This window comes from Aegilops tauschii, chromosome 6, assembly GCF_002575655.3.
Source record: "Aegilops tauschii subsp. strangulata cultivar AL8/78 chromosome 6, Aet v6.0, whole genome shotgun sequence".
Taxonomy (NCBI): Eukaryota; Viridiplantae; Streptophyta; class Magnoliopsida; order Poales; family Poaceae; genus Aegilops; species Aegilops tauschii.
The window spans coordinates 138,703,151-138,720,544 of NC_053040.3; the positions used below are offsets into that span (position 1 = coordinate 138,703,151).

The 17,394-nt window shown below is 46.2% G+C and overlaps 1 long non-coding RNA gene across 1 annotated transcript; it reads right to left on the reverse strand.

The window, feature by feature from the left end:
- Positions 1-7,531: 7,531 nt before the first annotated feature.
- LOC141025573 (uncharacterized) lies at positions 7,532-9,447 on the reverse strand. Its single transcript, XR_012187420.1, has 2 exons — positions 8,804-9,447; positions 7,532-8,257 (listed from the first exon to the last, which is right to left on the reverse strand). It is a non-coding gene; the product is annotated as an uncharacterized lncRNA (long non-coding RNA).
- Positions 9,448-17,394: the final 7,947 nt, after the last annotated feature.

Genomic DNA, 17,394 nt, shown 5'->3' on the forward strand with positions numbered 1-17,394 from the left:
GGTGACACTCGCAGATATGCTCTGTCTCCAATTTCATAGGTTACTTCCTTGCGTTTCGAATCCGCATAACTCTTCTGCCTGGACTGAGCTACCTTCAGTCTATCGCGAATCAATTTAACTTTCTCTTCAGACTCCTTGATCAAATCTGGTCCAAACAACTGTCGGTCTCCAACTTCATCCCACATCAATGGTGTTCTGCACCTTCGCCCATACAGGGCTTCGAATGGTACCATCTTCAAACTGGCTTGATAGCTATTGTTGTATGAGAACTCCGCGTAGGGAAAATTGTCATCCCAACTAGATCCATAATCTAGTGCACAAGCTCTCAACATATCCTCCAGAATCTGGTTGATTCTCTTAGTCTGTCCATCTATCTGCGGATGGAATGCTGTACTGAACTCTAGCCTTGTACCCAAAGTCTGGTGCAGCTGATGCCAAAACTTTGGGGTAAACTGTGTTCCCCTATCTGATACTATGGTCCTCGGAACTCCATGCAGACATACGATCCTGGTCATGTATATCTTGGCCAACTTCGCACTTGTATAGGTGGTTTTAACTGGGATAAAGTGAGCCACTTTGGTCAAGCGATCAACTACTACCCATATAGAATCATATCCTGATTTGGTCCTGGGCAATCCGGTGATGAAATCCATGCCAAGTTTATGCCACTTCCATTCGGGTATCGGCATAGGTTGTAGCAATCCTGCTGGCGTTTGATGCTCTGCCTTCACTCTCTGACATACATCACATACGGCTACATACTCGGCAATATCCTTCTTCATACCAGTCCACCAGAAATGTTCCTTCAAATCCAAATACATCTTGGTGTTTCCGGGGTGTATCGAGTACTGTGTTATTGGGCATATATTCACGGTCCTCAAACCATAAGGTGTCGTGCTCATCTTCACGAAAACCTTTGGCCTTTCCTTTGCTCATTCTCTCTTTTATCTCAGCAATCTCTTTGTCATCCTTCTGAGCTTCTCGAATCTTTCCTAACAATGTAGACTGAACTTCCATTGTTGCAACAAAACCTCTAGGAACAATCTCCAATCGAAGTTCCCTGAGATCCTCTGCTAACTCCTTTGGCAATCCTGTGCTTACGAGGTTGTTAGCATAACTCTTCCGGCTCAAAGCGTCTGCTAGACATTGGCCTTGCCTGGATGATAGTGGAGTTTCATGTCATAATCCTTTATAAGCTCCAACCATCTCCTCTGCCTAAGGTTCAGCACCTTCTGTGTGAAAATGTACTTCAAACTCTTATGATCAGTGTACACATCACAACGGTTTCCAATAAGGTAATGTCTCCAAGTCTTGAGTGCATGCACTACAACTGCTAACTCCAAATCATGCATGGCATAATTCAATTCGTGCAGTTTTAGTTGTCGTGAGGCATACGAAACAACTCTTCCATCCTGCATAAGCACACTTCCAAGTCCTAGGCGAGAGGCGTCGCAATACACTTGGAAATCCTTGCGTATATCCGGCAGAATCAGCACTGGGGCTGTAGTCAAACGTTTCTTTAACTCCTAAAAACCCACCTCACATTCTTCTATCCATGTAAATTTGGTATCCTTCTTCAATAACTCCGTCATTGGCTTCGCAATCTTGGAAAAATTCTCAATGAATCTCTGATAGTATCCTGCGAGTCCAAGAAAACTGCGGATCTCGCTAATTAAAGTGGGTGCCAACCATTCACTGACTGACTGAACCTTGGTGGGGTCTACTGCTATACCTTCTCCTGATATAACATGTCCAAGGAATCCAACTTCCTTCAACCAAAACTCATATTTGCTGAACTTGGCATACAACTGATGTTCCCTGAGTTTTTCGAGAACTAAACGCAAATGCTCTTTGTGCTGCTCTTCATTCTTCGAGTATACCATTATATCATCAATGAATACCACCACAAACTTATCCAAATATTACATGAACACCTTGTTCATCATGCTCATGAAGTAAGCAGGGGCGTTAGTCAGTCCAAATGACATGACCGTATATTCATACAACCCGTACCGTGTGGTGAATGCTGTCTTTGGTATATCCTTCTCTCGAATCTTCAGCTGGTGATACCCTGATCGCAGATCGATCTTCAAAAACACTTTAGCTCCTTGCAGCTGGTCAAACAAATCATTGATCATCGGCAGTGGGTATTTGTTCTTGATCGTCACCTCATTCAACGCCCGATAATCAACAACCATTCTCAAGGATCCATCCTTCTTCTCAACCAAGAGCACTGGGGCTCCCCACGGTGATGAACTTCGTCGAATGTAACCTTTCTCCAATAACTCCTTGATCTTCTTCTTAATCTCCTCCAGATCATTTGCGGGCATCCGGTATGGTCGCTTCGATATAGGCCCGGTGCCTGGCAACAGTTGTATCAAAAACTCGATGTCTCGATCTGGTGGCATGCCTGGTAATTCCTCTGGAAATACATCCGGGTAATCCTTTACGACAGTCACTTCCTCCTGAACAACTCCTGAGAGGGAATTCACTTGGCTCCTCCTAGGCCCGTGCCTAGATACATACTTGATCCTTTTTCCCTCCGGGGTGGTGAGATAAATCGACTTACTAGCACAGTCAATGCTTCCTCCATACTTTCACATCCAGTCCATGCCTAATATCACATCCAATCCTTGTGACTCCAAAATTATTAGGTCGGACGGAAAAACATGGCTACCAATGGTTAAGGGTATCCGGTCGCACCATTGGCTAGCCATATACTCTGCTCCAGGTGAACTTAGTAACAGAGGGGTCCTAAGGGCTTGGGTTGGTAGTTTAAACTTATCCACGAATCCCCTTGATATGTATGAATGAGATGCACCAGTATAAAAAAGAACAAGGGCGGTAAAAGACTTAACCAAAAACTTACCGATAACCGCGTCTGGCTGCTCTTCAACCACCTCCACGTTAACGTGGTTCACTTGTCCTTTGTTGAATGGATTGGGCTTCTTCCCAGCGGTCCCATTACCGTTTCCATTCTTCGCTTCAGGGCACTCCGTGGCATAGTGTCCAGTCTTCCCGCACTTGAAGCAAGTAATGTGACTTAGGTCTCTCTTGACGGGTGTGGCTGGATTGGAGCGGTTCTGATTGTTGCTTGTCCGTTCCCTGTCCCATTCTTAGAACCATTGTGGTTATGCGAACTTCCTCCGATGTGGTTATGACCTCCATGGTTATGAACAAGTCCTCCCGAGTTCGGGGTTAGACGGGGCTTCTCCTGAGCTCCAGAATTGTATCTTCCTTGCCCATACTTCCTCTTACGGCTCTCAATCTGCCGCCCTTCCCTTCAATCATAAGAGCCTTATCTACCAACTCCTGGTAGTTGTTGAATGTTGCCACCATCAACTGCATGCTCATCTCATCATTCAACCCTTCCATAAATTTCTCCTGCTTCGCGGCATCTGTGGCCACATCATCAGGGGCATAGCGATATAACTTGCTAAACTCATCCATGTACTGAGCTACAGTATGGTTTCCCTGGCGTAAGTTGTGGAACTCACGCTTCTTCATGTTCTTAGCTCCAGTTGAGGCATGGGCTGTGCGGAAAGCTTGCTGAAACTGATCCCAAGTGACGTTGGCTATGGGGAAAGTGGCCGTATAATTCTCCCACCATGAGGCTGCTAGTCCATCCAATTGATGTGCGGCAAAGCGCACCTTCTCAGCATCTGTGCAACCTGCGGTGGTCAATTCCCTTCCAATACGGCGTAGCCAATCATCAGCAACTATAGGCTCGGTGCTACTGGAAAACACCGGCGGCTGCAACCTCAGAAAGCGAGCTAAATTGTCAACTGGAGGCGGGTTGTTGTTGTTGTTGTTGTTGTTGTTGCCTGTGTTCTGAACTAACAATTGTATCAAGGCATTCTGCTGCTGGATCAACTGAGTGAGCTCTGGCGAGAAGGCAAATCCGGTGTCACGTCTTGGAGGCATCTGCTGGGTTTAGAGGGGAGAGATTAGAATAGAATAAGGGTCTAGTGAGAGAACACTACCCATATGCACATGAGACAAACACAATCATATCACTCAATCAATCAAGCAAGGGCATACAAACGGTCTAGAACTATCGTTGAAAGTGCTCAATTACTACTATATACATGGGGGAACACTACTAATCATTTGGTGGTCATCTAGAAATTTTGATCGGTAGAAGACACCATGATGTCTGCTCCAACTTCGTCTTCAAAGTCATCTTCACTTGGGTCATAGTCGGTGTCGTCGATGATGATGTAGTTCTCCGGGCAAGTGGAATCGTCGTCCTCTCCTCCTGGCGCGGGGTCTCCCATGAATACTCCAATATTCTTTATCAGGTCGTCATTCTTCTCCAATTGTGTTGGAATTTCCTCCTCATATCCATCGCGTGTAGACTTGAGTTCTTCTTCCAGCTCATTGATCCTTGTCTTTGCCTTCTTCAAATCTATCATGTCTATGCACATCTGATTCTCCTGGCGTCGAATGTGCTGGTTTAACTCCTGGATGAAAGCTGCAATGGATCTGTCCTTCTTGGTGCTGATCATCTCCCATTACTCATCTCGGCGCCCACATATCTGGTAGATAGTGTCCTTGAGCTCCTTGTTGTAGACTTCTCCAATACGTCCCATGGCAATGTGGACTGCCATGCTCTTGCCTAGACTCCAGGTTGGTGCATCAAAGGAAAACTCTATGGGCTTAGTGATTGGCGCGAACGTCCTTCCTGGAACTTGAACTCGAATCATCCAGCGCTCCTCTTCTGGTAAAGTGGCGTTGTAGGTCCCGGTGAAGCTTGGTATTCCGATGTTCTGGTACCTTGTGACTTCCTTCAAGTGGCGTCCAAAGGGTGCATCTTCATCCGGTTGTGCAAACTTGTTCCTCGAATCCGCCATCCTAAAGAGTAGAAAATGGAGAGGGGTCAGAAATGAGTAGAGAAGAGTGACCTATGGTTTATCTTAGTGGTCGTGTCCTACACTTAGCGTGTGCTCTGATACCATCTTGTAGCGACCCGACCTCAAACGGTCAAGTCTCTGTGCTTCCGTGTCATCCCTGGATCGGTAATGCTGACACACACAATACTCGAAGGATTCATAACAGAGTAGCAATCACACACTTATTACATCGAATGTCTCAAAAGAGAACTTATTACAATAAATATGGCATAAGGCCATCTAATACGATAACAGCGGAAGGCTTGGAAGATAAAGTGAATCCATCAACTCCAACGGCATAGCTGAGCTGCACAACAACGACCTAACGAACCTTACTCCTCGTCTGAAAAGTCTGCAACATAATATGTTGGAGCCCGAAAATGGGCCAGCACATGGAATATGCTGGCAATATAACACAGTAGAGCAAGAACAGAATAAATGCTATCACTACCTGCATATTTGGCTGGTGTAAAGCTCTATGGTTATAGTTTTGCGAAAAGCCAAATTTTCCCTACAACAAAGGAATATATTTTATTTAACTATCATGGTGGTTGAAACATCATTGAGAAGGTTCCTCCAACTCAATCCCAATTAAAAGTAATTATCAACCCAACAATATTAAATTAAAGTGATGAGATTCTTAGGATAATCCAAGTACTAGATACTCAAGATGTCCATAACCGGGGACACGGCTAACCATGATTAGATTGTACACTCTGCAGAGGTTTGCGCACTTTTCCCCACAAGACTCGATCTCCTCCGTTGGATTTCTCGCACTACATGGTGTTTGAGAAACGGATGACCGAGACACAGTCTTTCAGAAGATTAACTCTAACCCCGGGTAGACAGTACCAACCTACATCCCTCTACATCTGCTAGCCTACCACTGGAAGAGGTCATGCAACTTACTCAACTATGCTATAGCCCATAATAGCTTGTGGCTACACACGGAAGTTTGTAGCATGAAATATCTCAGTTGCCTTTGAGCCTAGGTGGCGGACCTTAGGATGATCACACGGGTACTCCGGGATATCCTAGGACAACACTGGATTCTCAAGGTGCCCGACAAGCAATCCACCCAGATGTGTATTAAAGTTGCCACCTTAAGTTGAACCATTAATTAACAAACTCACATCTGTCATGGATTCACTCACCCAAACCACGTCTACGAGCATATCATAGCAATATAAGCATTACGTAGAAGTAACTCCCAAGGGTTTTATAATAACAGGGCAATAGGTCATACCTCATCAACTACTTCCCAATACCCACAAGTTAATCACATCCTATTCATGCAGTGTTTGAGGATTGGAGCTAATGCATAAAAACTGGGTATGAAAAGAGTATGATCAATGTGTTACTTACTTGCTGACGATCCGCAAAACCTAGGGACTCGTAGTACCACCCTTTGCACTCCGGGAATTCTATCGCAAACAAACAATAGTATACATAAGCAATCAATCACAGATGCACGTGCAAAACTCAAATAAGAAGAATTGACCAGAAAGTTCAACTTAAGAACTCCGGTTTGCAAAGAGAATCAAATCAAACGGAGCAACGAAACTCAAACTGCAAAAGAAACAAGATCCGATTACTAATCTGGACTAAAGTCAAATTTTACATTACCAAAATCTTGTTCAAGTTGATTAAACAGAAAGAGGGTTTCGAGACGAAGATCTAGGCGCTTGATTCGCCTGATTTCGATAAACGAGCGAAAAGATAAACTAAAACAAAAATCGGATCAGAAATCGCGATCGAAATTAATCACGAAAAACCCGAGAAAAAAGAAAAACTGACGAACAGGCTAACGAACGAACGTTCGTTGTCTGTGACTAACGGGCGAAAACCGTTCGTTAAAACGAACATACGGATGAACGTCCGCAAAATAAACTAAACCGAGAAAACCGGCGAACCGATAAAAAAACGAACGAGGTTTTTTTAAAAAAAAAACAACCGACGGTTTTTACCTAAACCGAAAAAAACCGAGCGGCTCCGGATCGGATCGGATCGGTGGCGGCGGCTCTGGCAGCGAGGCGGCGGCTCCGGCGGCGCGAGGTGGGGCTGGTGGTGGCGACGGCGGGGTGGTGCGGCGCAGCGGCGCAAGGCAAGGCGAGGCGCGGCAGGTGGCGGCGGGCGGCGGCGGCTGCTGCGGCTGCTGCTGCTTGCGGCAGCGGTGGTGGCGATTTGGCGCGGCGGCGGCGGGGTATTTAAGAGGGGGAGGGGCGGTGTCGGCTTGGGGAAGGGGGCGGGAGGAGTCCCGCGCGGTGACGGCGGTGGCTGCCTTGTCCTGGCCGGACTCGGGCATGGGGAGGCGGTGGCGCGGGGTTGGGCCGGCCTGGCTCGGCTGGGCTTCGGCCCAGTCATGCACTAAAGTTTTTTTAAATAGATTCCACCGAAAATAAATCCTAGAAAAATAAATAAAAATCTAAAAATGCCAAAACAAATTTTCGCCGTCTAAATAAAATATTTAGAACAAGATGAACATTTTCTTGGCCCTAAAATGCAATTTTGAAAACATGCAATTTTTCTAATGCAAATAAAATAGCAATAAAATCCGAATAAAATCAAATATTTGATTTTAATATTTTCCTCCAATATTTCATTTATTTTGTAGAATTCATATTATTTCCTCTTATATATTTTAATATGAAATATTTTTCGGAGAAAAAAAATAATTAAAACAAATAATCCTCGTTTCAATATTTGATAAAACTCAAATATGAAAACAGTGAAATCCCCAACTCTCCCCGAGGGTCCTTGAGTTGCTTAGAATTTCGAGGATCGCGAAACGAATATGCAATAAAATATGATATGCATGAATGATCTATGTATAACATTCCAAATTGAAAATTTGGGATGTTACACTTTATCATAACTTATTGCTGGAATATCATGCACTATGCCGCCGTCACTATCCTCATCATTAACAGCCCCTTCGTCACTATCATCTTCCTGATCATCACTATCCTCTTCTTGCTCACCACTATCTTGATCAACATCTTGGGGCACATCCTTGATTGCCTTCTGGTCATCATATTTGGCTTGCTCGCCTCCATTTTCCTGCTCACCGCCATCAAGGTGCTGGTCCTCCTTGTCTATTACTACATGGTCCTCTCATTGATAGCCCTCTTCAGATCTTTGTTGCCCTACCAAGTTCTCCTCAGGTATCTCATGCTCACACTGAGAATTTTGAGTTAAATCTTCCAGTATGAGGTTGGGTATGTCCCACAAGTTGATCGTAACTAGTCAGCCTCTCTACATGAATGTCCCAGCTCCAAGAAGACACAGTGCATTGCTCACCCTTGTAGTTCTTGTAAGAACATGCCCCATATGTCAAAATCAGCTTATAAGGTGGCATGTTTGACCTACATTGATAGAAATTTGACACCAGTGAATGCAACCACATTGAAAAAACATGAATGCTGCCAGAACATAGTTGATTTATAGAAATGAAGAAGTGAGGAACATTACTTCTGATCTAGTGCTTTGGTTATGTGAACATAGGTAATTTACTTAAATGATCTACTAATCTAGTGATTTACTGAAATGCTGCCAGAACATAAGTGATTTATAGACATGAAGTACACTATGCAATCAGCGTTTGCGGACCAGACTAACAAACAAACTAGAAGTAGCATCTCACAGACATGTGTATAGCGAGGAAATTATTGGATGCTACACATTATTGGATGCATTGCGTGTGTGCTCACTGATGCATTCAAATTAGACATCCGACGGCGTGGCTCACAAACAGACAACTAGACTAGCAAACAAACTAGCAGTGGCATCTCACAAACCACCACCCAATATGCCCCATGAACAAAACACAAACGAACCAGCATGAGCATGAAAGGAATTCTATTTCTAGTAGACCAGATGCTACACATCAATGTGAGGAGTTGAAAACTTGCCCATCAGGAAGAGGAACCAGCAGGTTCGAGGTCTTCTGTGCCGCCCCTGCCGCCATGGCTGGCAGCGTGGCTCCCTCCATCCTGTGTGAGCTGTTGAAGGCAGAGGAAGGGGGTCGCTGGTGCGGAGAGCGTCAAGGAGGGAGGCCGGAGTAGAGGATGGGTCGTCGCTGGTGTGGACCACGTCGGGAGGGAGGCCAGAGTAGAGGAACGAAGCCCGCTGCTGCGGACCGCGTCGGGGAGGGAGACTGGAGCAGAGAAATGAAGCTCCCTATTGTAGACCACGTCGGTGAGGGAGGCTAGAGAAGAGCACCGCAGAGGGGAGGGCGAATGTGTGCCATGGATTGGCGTGGTCGGAGTAGGGCACCGCGGTGGGGGGACCTGAGAGTCGCGATCGATCAGCGAGGCCGGAGGACGGGGGGCTAGAGGAGACATGCGTGTCGAGGAGGCCGGAGGGGACATGGATGCGGCGAAGGCGGGCGGCGGAGTGTGGCCACGGCGGCGGCGGCGGGTAGGGGGACGCCGTGACATGGGTGCAGCTGGTGGATGCGGCCCGTGTGTGGTGTCGATGCGGCTGGTGGATGCAGTTAGGTCATTCTTTTTTAGGGAACGGGTGTGTGGTGTGTGTCGGTGTCAAAGCCTGTAGATATCGGGTAGGGGGGCCCAAGCTGCGAGTCTAAGGATCAATGGTAACAAGGGACAATGGGAACACGATGTTTACCCAGGTTTGGGCCCTCTTAAAGGAGGTAAAACCCTATGTCCTGCTTGATTGTATTCGATGAGTATAGGGGTTACAAGAGTTGATCTACCTCGAGATCGTAATGGCTAAACCCTAGCTATCTAGCCAATGATTATTCTGATGCCCTCTACAGACTAACCCCTACGGTTTATATACACACCAGAGGGGCCTAGGTTTATACAAAGTCGGTTACTTGCCGTTCTACGCACATAGGAGTCCTACCCGGACACGAGAGGTGGTCTTTTGCCTTGTCTTCATGACCCATCATCCCGGCCCATATAGGATAGGCCGGACACCTGAGGATCCCCAAATCCAGGACTCCCTCAGTAGCCCCCGAACTTGCCTTCAATGACGATGTAGTATCTGGCTTATGTCTTCGGCTTTGCAAGGCGGGTTCTTCATCATACTCCAGATTGACGACAGTCCGATTTTGCCCTTCATGTTCTGCCTTTATGTTTCCTTCATGTCGTCTCCTCGGTTTCCATGCACCGGGCGAATGCGAACGGTCCTTTATTTTTTACAAATAAGCCCCTTACTATGCAAAGGCGGCATCTATATAAGGAGGTTAGATCTCCAAATGACATCTCATTCACGCAAAGAGCATCAGAGCAAACCAAGAAAAACTTCAAAACATGACAAGCGCTCCTGGCTCTTCCTCGCGCCCTCATGGCCCTCAAGCGAGTGATTGGCGAAGCTGCTTAGTGTCTCACCTCCAGCTGAATTGACTTCAGACGCAGGGATATCTCCCTCCCGCAGATCTAGTCTCCGTGCGGGCGGGATTGGCCTCGATTGGCAATGATGTGCTAGCAGAGAATTTCCCCAACCCCAACAAGGAGGAGAGGGTGTGCTTCGTCTCGTTTCTTCTGAGGGGTTTAGGATTCCCGATCCGTCCCTTCCTCAGAGGTCTATTGGAATTCTACGGGATCCAGCTGCACAACCTCACACCAGGTTCTATCCTGCACATTTCGGGTTTTGTCGCTCTCTGCGGACTGTTCTTAGGCTGCGAGGTTCATTTCGAACTATGGAAAAAGTTCTTTTGCCTCGTCCCTCGCCATCAAGGGGGTTCTATATTTGAAGTGGGCGATGCCGAAGTATGGCGCATAGTCGGATCAGGTTACCTCGTCGGAACTCCCAAAAAGGGATTCGAAGAATGGACTTCGGAATGGTTTTATATTGAGGACATTCCCCTTCAGGACCCAGTTCGACATGGACTTCCCGAATTCTCCAGTGCTCCTTTGAAGAAACGCCTCAATTGGCACCCCCGGAGCCCCAAACAAGAAGACAATGCGGAAGTAAGGAGGTTGGTCAGCAAGGTCAGGTTACTTGCCCATTCCGGGCTCTCGATAATCGAAGTCATGGCCATTGTGATAAAGCGATGCATCCAGCCCCTTCAGTCCAGAGTGACCCCCTTATGGTGTTACAACGGAGAGGACAACGCATCTTGTTATAAGCGCGAGGGCCCGGATACTCCAGCCGCTCTGGCCGCCATTCTGGTAGATCTTTATAAGGGGGAGAAAGAAGAATTCACCCGTTTAAATTGTCGGGAAGGTTTTTCCATGTATAACTCCATTGAATGGGTAAATTTTTGATTATCAGCATTATCCTGCCTCATTATCGAGGTGCGCTAATCAAATTGTTCTGGTCGCCTTAAAACAGACATGGAGGAAGGTAGTCGAAAATGTCCATTGCCCCTACCCACAGCCAGAGGACCATGCTCGCAATGAAGACCCCGGCTTCCGTGAGGATCCGGATATATTTATATAATTTGATGATGGAGTGTTTTATCAAGCGAGCCTTGATGGCTCGGAAGTGTCTATTATGGCCGACTACCCCGGCGTGTTCCCTTTCTCCAAGGTAAGTACCCGGAAATCATCCTAAAAAAGGAGCCCCCCACTTGCGTCTCACCCATCACACTGAATCGTGCTTCATAGGATCGGCGCTCGGCGAGCAGCACTCCATCGAGGGCAGCCTCTACGAGGGTGAGCCTTCAAAACGAAAGGAAACCGGGAGCGCCGTCGAGCCCCCTCCTTCATCAAAGAGGTATAACTTTTAATATGTGCCTAGGCATAAGACCAATTTGTCATATTTCTCCTTCCATCTTAACTCAGGAGGAGCGCATGGCGAACCGTGTCCAAAATCCCATTTAGCAGATCATCAGCTAATCCTGCACCGGGCTCATCTACCAGCACGAGAGCTAATACGGATGCAGCGCCAACTCATCCACCTCATGAGGATTCGGATGACGTATCCATCACAAATCCGAAGTGGAGAGTGTGATGAATCATCGACGACTGAAGGAGACCATGCGTGCTCCAGTTTTCACTGAGCAGGAATTCAATACCCTCAGCTCCGTGGATGCATATATCGGAGCCGCCCGAGATGGACTTGCAGGAGTCGCTCACCTATTTTCCAAGGATATGCAGGTAAGAGTTTGTGTAAATTTAATAGATATATGCCAGTAGCCCTCGAGACTTGAAGCGGTTAGGCCAACCGATTTAAGAATCGTTATGACCGCAGGTTCTGAAAGAGAAGAATAACACATTGTCCCAGGAGCTTGAAACGAGCCGGACAAAGCTAAATGCCACCACCATAGAACAAACTGGAGGAGGAAAAGGATAAGGATAAGCAAGCCGAAGAGATAAAGAGCTTAAAGGCTCAATTATCGGATGCACGACAAGAGAATAAAAAGTTGAAAGGCGGCATATTCGGTATGACCTTTGAACCATCCAGGGCACTCATATTATCCCATAATTCAGAGTGTTATAATGCTGTTCTTGCAGGTCTGCTAACCGGGCGTCATGAAGAAGATGTATCCGGATTCCGAGGCGACGTTCTAAAAGAGTTGTCCGTAGTGCATGAGCAGGCCCGGAAAGCCATGAAGAGTATGGTCAAAGCCTTATGGCCATCCGATGCCCCTCCAGAAAGTATGGAGGAGTTGGCGAACCTGTTCAAAGGTGCTCGGCGCCGTTTTGAGCTATGTAAGGCGTCAGCATGCCGGGAAGGTGCACGAGAGGCATGGGCGATGGTGAAAACACGCTACACCGGGCTCGATCCGAATCATATGTTGCGAGTTGGACCTCAGGGACCAGACAGAAAAGAGATTCCCGTGAACTTGGTATATGACCAAGTGATGATAGCTGTGAAATATTCGCAAGAAGACTGTAGCTTAAACAGTCTTATAGAGACATAGATAAAGAGTAGGCGTTTGATTCGATGTATCAATGTACTTTATCATCGAATTTATCTCCAACCGAACTTGTCAAAATTTGTCATCGCAGGCCTTCGGCTTCAACCTCCGAACCAAGAAGTTGAAATGTTTCCGGATACCATGTTTGAATGTAATAAACATTCATTATGTCCGAAAACCAGGTAATCCGGTCATATTGCTCAAGCAGACAAATTTGTTCGGGGAGTTATGTTATATTACTATTTAACGTAAGAAACATCTTCCAGGGAGAATAGTTCCATTAAGGGTTCCTATCCTTGGGTCGGCATGCTTAATTATGCACGCCTAGGCTTTGATCCGAAAGATAAAATTACGGGCAGCCTATCCCATATTTGTTAGAAGAATTACATAAACATAAACAATATGTCGTTGCTTGCCGACCAATTATTCCCTTAAGAATGCTAGCTTTCGGCTTCACCCGTCTGAGGTACAGGTCCGGATTACCCGGTTGTAACAATCGCAGAGGTACTCCCTTTACACCCTAGCCGAACAATCGGGAACGCAGGGTATAAACACAGGAGCGAGGCAACCCAGCTTGGCAAAAACTTAAGTCATAGAGGTGCATATAATGGCAAAAGATGTATAGAACAAACGACATAAACAATATAGGCAACAAGCTTTTAGTAATATGCTTCGTCAAAGAAGCCCCCAGTTATAGTGGGGTGTATACATTTAAAGATGTGTACCCCGAACAGTTCGGTAGATCCGAACATACCCTGGGATATAAAAAGGAAAAAATAAAAAAGAAGAGGAGAAAAAGGAACCTAGTCAAAGTAAAAATAAAAAAAGGTGCGACCGAACTATCCATAGAATCGTCGGAGCCGAGCAACGTTCCATGGATTCGGCTCAAGGCAATTATCTGATGCATTACGAAGGCGATAGGCTCCTCCTGTGAGAACTTCATCTATGATGAAGGGGCCCTCTCATCTTGGTTTGAGCTTATCCTTCTTCTTCTTCAGGAGACATAAGACGAGGTCGCCAACGTTATAAGTCTTGGCCCACACTTCTCCGCTTTGGTATCGCCTGGCCTGTTGTTGATAAAATGCGGAACGGGCTTGTGCAATATCATGCTCCTCTTCGAGGCCGTCTAGGTCATCTTGGCAATTGAGCTCGGCTTCTCGCTCTTTGTACATGTGCGCTCGAGGTGAGTCATGAATAATGTCGCAGGGCAGGACAGCTTCCGCGCTGTACACCATGAAGAAAGGTGTATATCCGGTTGTTCGGTTAGGTGTAGTCCGTAGCCCCTAGAGCACGGAATCGAGTTCCTCAACCCAGTGCTTATCTGACACCCATAGGGAGCGCACCAGTCGAGGTTTAATGCCGCTCATTATCAGGCCATTGGCCCATTCAACCTGACCATTTGTTTGAGGGTGATAGACAGATACATAGTCCAGTTTAATGCCCAATTTAGCACACCAGTTTTTCACCTCATCAGCTGTAAAATTGGAGCCATTGTCAGTGATGATACTGTGCGGGACACCATAGCGGTGTACCACGCCGGATATAAAGTCAATCACTGATCCTGCTTCAGCCGTTTTTACTGGTTTGGCCTCTATCCACTTAGTGAATTTATCCACCATAACGAGTAAATATTTCTTTTTGTGGCTTCCCCCTTGAAGGGGTCCGACCATATCGAGCCCCCAGACGGCGAAGGGCCAAGTAATGGGGATTGTTCTTAAGGCAGTGGGAGGCATATGACTTTGATTGGTGAAAAGCTGACATCCACACAACGCTGGACAAGGGTTTGTGCGTCTGCCCGGGCCGTTGGCCAGAAAAAGCTTGTTCGGAAGGCTTTGCTTACGAGGGCTCGAGCTGCGGCGTGGTGGCCGCCCAGAACAACATGTATTTCGTCCAAGAGTTGCCGTCCCTCCTCTTCAGAGATGCACCTTTGGAGATCTCTGGTAGTGCTTTTCTTGTACAACTCACCTTCGTGAACTTTGTAAGCTTTAGAGCGCCGAACTATGCAACGGGCCTCATTTTGATCATCGGGAAGCTCCTGCCTATTAAGGCAGGCCAGGAAAGGTTCGGTCCAAGGAGCAATAACAACCATGATCTCATGAGCATAGGGTGTTATTATAATAGCCGACCCCCCGTTGATATCTGTATTGTGTTCGGCTGATGGGGGCGTGATCAGGTCCGTACTGGTGTCTCCGCTCTCATCCTGCCATACCATGGATGGCTTGAAGAGCCTTTCCACAAAGGTATTAGGCGGGACGGGCTCGCATTTGGCGCCCATGCGAGTGAGTATATCTGCTGCTGGTTACTGTCTCGAGCGACGTGATGAAATTCAAGCCCCTCGAACCGAGCCAATATTTTTAATACGGCGGTTCGATATGCCACCATTTTTGGATCTTTTGCATCGAACTCTCCATTTACTTGGGATATTGCGAGGTTTGAGTCGTCGCGCACCTCTAGGCATTGTATGCCCATGGAGACAGCCATGCAGAGACCATGTAGAAGTGGCTCGTATTCGGCTGCGTTATTGGAGTCTGTATACACGATTTGCAACACGTAGCGGATTGTGTCCCTCGTAGGGATGTCTAGGTGACGCCAGCCCCCAGTCCGACTAGCAATTTAGAGTCGTCGAAGTACATGATCCAATTGGAGTAGGAACTGTATTCTTTGGGGAGCTCGGCTTCCGTCCACTCTGCAATGAACTCGGCCAGCACCTGAGATCTAAAAGCTCAGCGTGGCCTGTATGTTATTTCGAATGGTAAGAGCTCAGTGGCCCATTTAGCTATGCGTCCGGTGGCGTCTGATGTCTACTACGCAACTTTATTCTTGTAGACACGTGTTGGGCCTCCAAGCGCAGAGTTTGTAGGACATTAGCAATTTTCCCTCAAGTGGATGACCTAAGGTTTATCAATCCGTGAGAGGTGTAGAATGAAGATGGTCTCTCTCAAACGATCCTGCAACCAAATACAAGAAATCTCTTCTGTCCCCAACACACCCAATACAATGGAAAATTGTATAGGTGCACTAGTTTGGTGAAGAGATGGTGATAAAAGTGTAATCTTGATGGTAGAAATATATTTTATAATCTGAATAAATAAAAACAGCAAGGTAGCAAATAGTAAACGGGCACAAAAACGGTATTGCAATGCTTGAAACTGAGGCCTAGGGTCCGTACTTTCGCTAGTGCAATCTCTCAACAATGCTAATATAATAGGATCATATAACCACCCCTCAAAGTGCGATGAAGAATCACTCCAAAGTTCCTATCTAGCGGAGAACATAAGAATAAATTGTTTGTAGGGTACGAAACCACCTCAAAGCTATTCTTTCCGTTCGATCTATTCAAGAGCCGTACTAAAATAACACAAAGCTATTCTTTTCGTTCGATCCAGCCTAGAGTTCATAGTAAAATAACACCAAAGCAAATTCATATTCATAATACTCAATCCAACACAAAGAACTTCAAAGAGTGCCCCAAGATTTCTTTTGGAGAAACAAAGACAAGAACGTGCATCAACCCCTATGCATAGATTACTCCAGTGTCACCTTGGGAATCCGCGAGTTGAGTGCCAAAACATATATCAAGTGAATCAATACGATACCCCATTGTCACCACGAGTTTTCAATTGTAAGACATATATCAAGTGTTCTCAAATCCATAAAAAGTATTCAATCCGATAACAACGAAATCTCAAAGGGGAAAACTCAATTCATCACAACAATATAGAGAGGGGAAAACACCATATGATCTGACTATATTAACAAAGCCCGTGATACATCAAAATCGTGACATCTCAAGAACACGAGTGAGTGAGAGAGAGAGATTAAACACATAGCTACTGGTACAAACCCTCAGCCCCGAGGGTGGACTACTCCCTCCTCGTCGTGGTGGCTGCCGGGATGATGAAGATGGCCACCGGAGATGATTCCCCCTCCGGCAGGGTGCCGGAAAGGGTCTAGATTGGTTTTCGGGAGCTACAAAGCCTTGTGGCAGTGGAACTTCTGATCTAGGTTAACCCCGAAGGGTGGAATATTTGTGAATTTATAGGGTAAAGAGGGGGTGCGGGAGGCCACCGAGGTGGGCACAACCCACTGGGCGCGCCTGGGCCCCCAGGCGCGCTCTGGTGGGTTGTGCCCCCCTCGAGGCACCCCCTAGGTGCTGCTCTGGCCCATCTTGGGTGTTCTGGTCCATAAAAAATCTCCAGGAAGTTTCGCGGTGTTTGGACTTCGTTTGATATTGATTTCCTGCGATGTAAAAAACAAGCAAAAAACAACAACTGGCACTGGGCACTGGGTCAATAGGTTAGTCCCAAAAAATGATATAAAGTTGCTATAAAATGATTCTAAAACATCCAAGAATGATAAAATGATAGCATGAATACTTCATAAATTATAGATACATTGGAGACGTATCAGCATCCCCAAGCTTAATTCCTACTCGTCCTCGAGTAGGTAAATGATAAAAGAAATAATTTATGAAGTGTGAATGCTAGCAAAGTGCACAAGTTTGATCAATGAAAATTTCAATCACTTTTCCTAGCATCATAACAACAATTCTTTCTTATAAAACTTCTCATGCTATAGTAGCAACCAATACACATGTTAAGGTTCAAACAATGAACTCTCTTGAAACTCAACAACCTATGTTCTTAGTCACCAAGAAATTGCAATTCA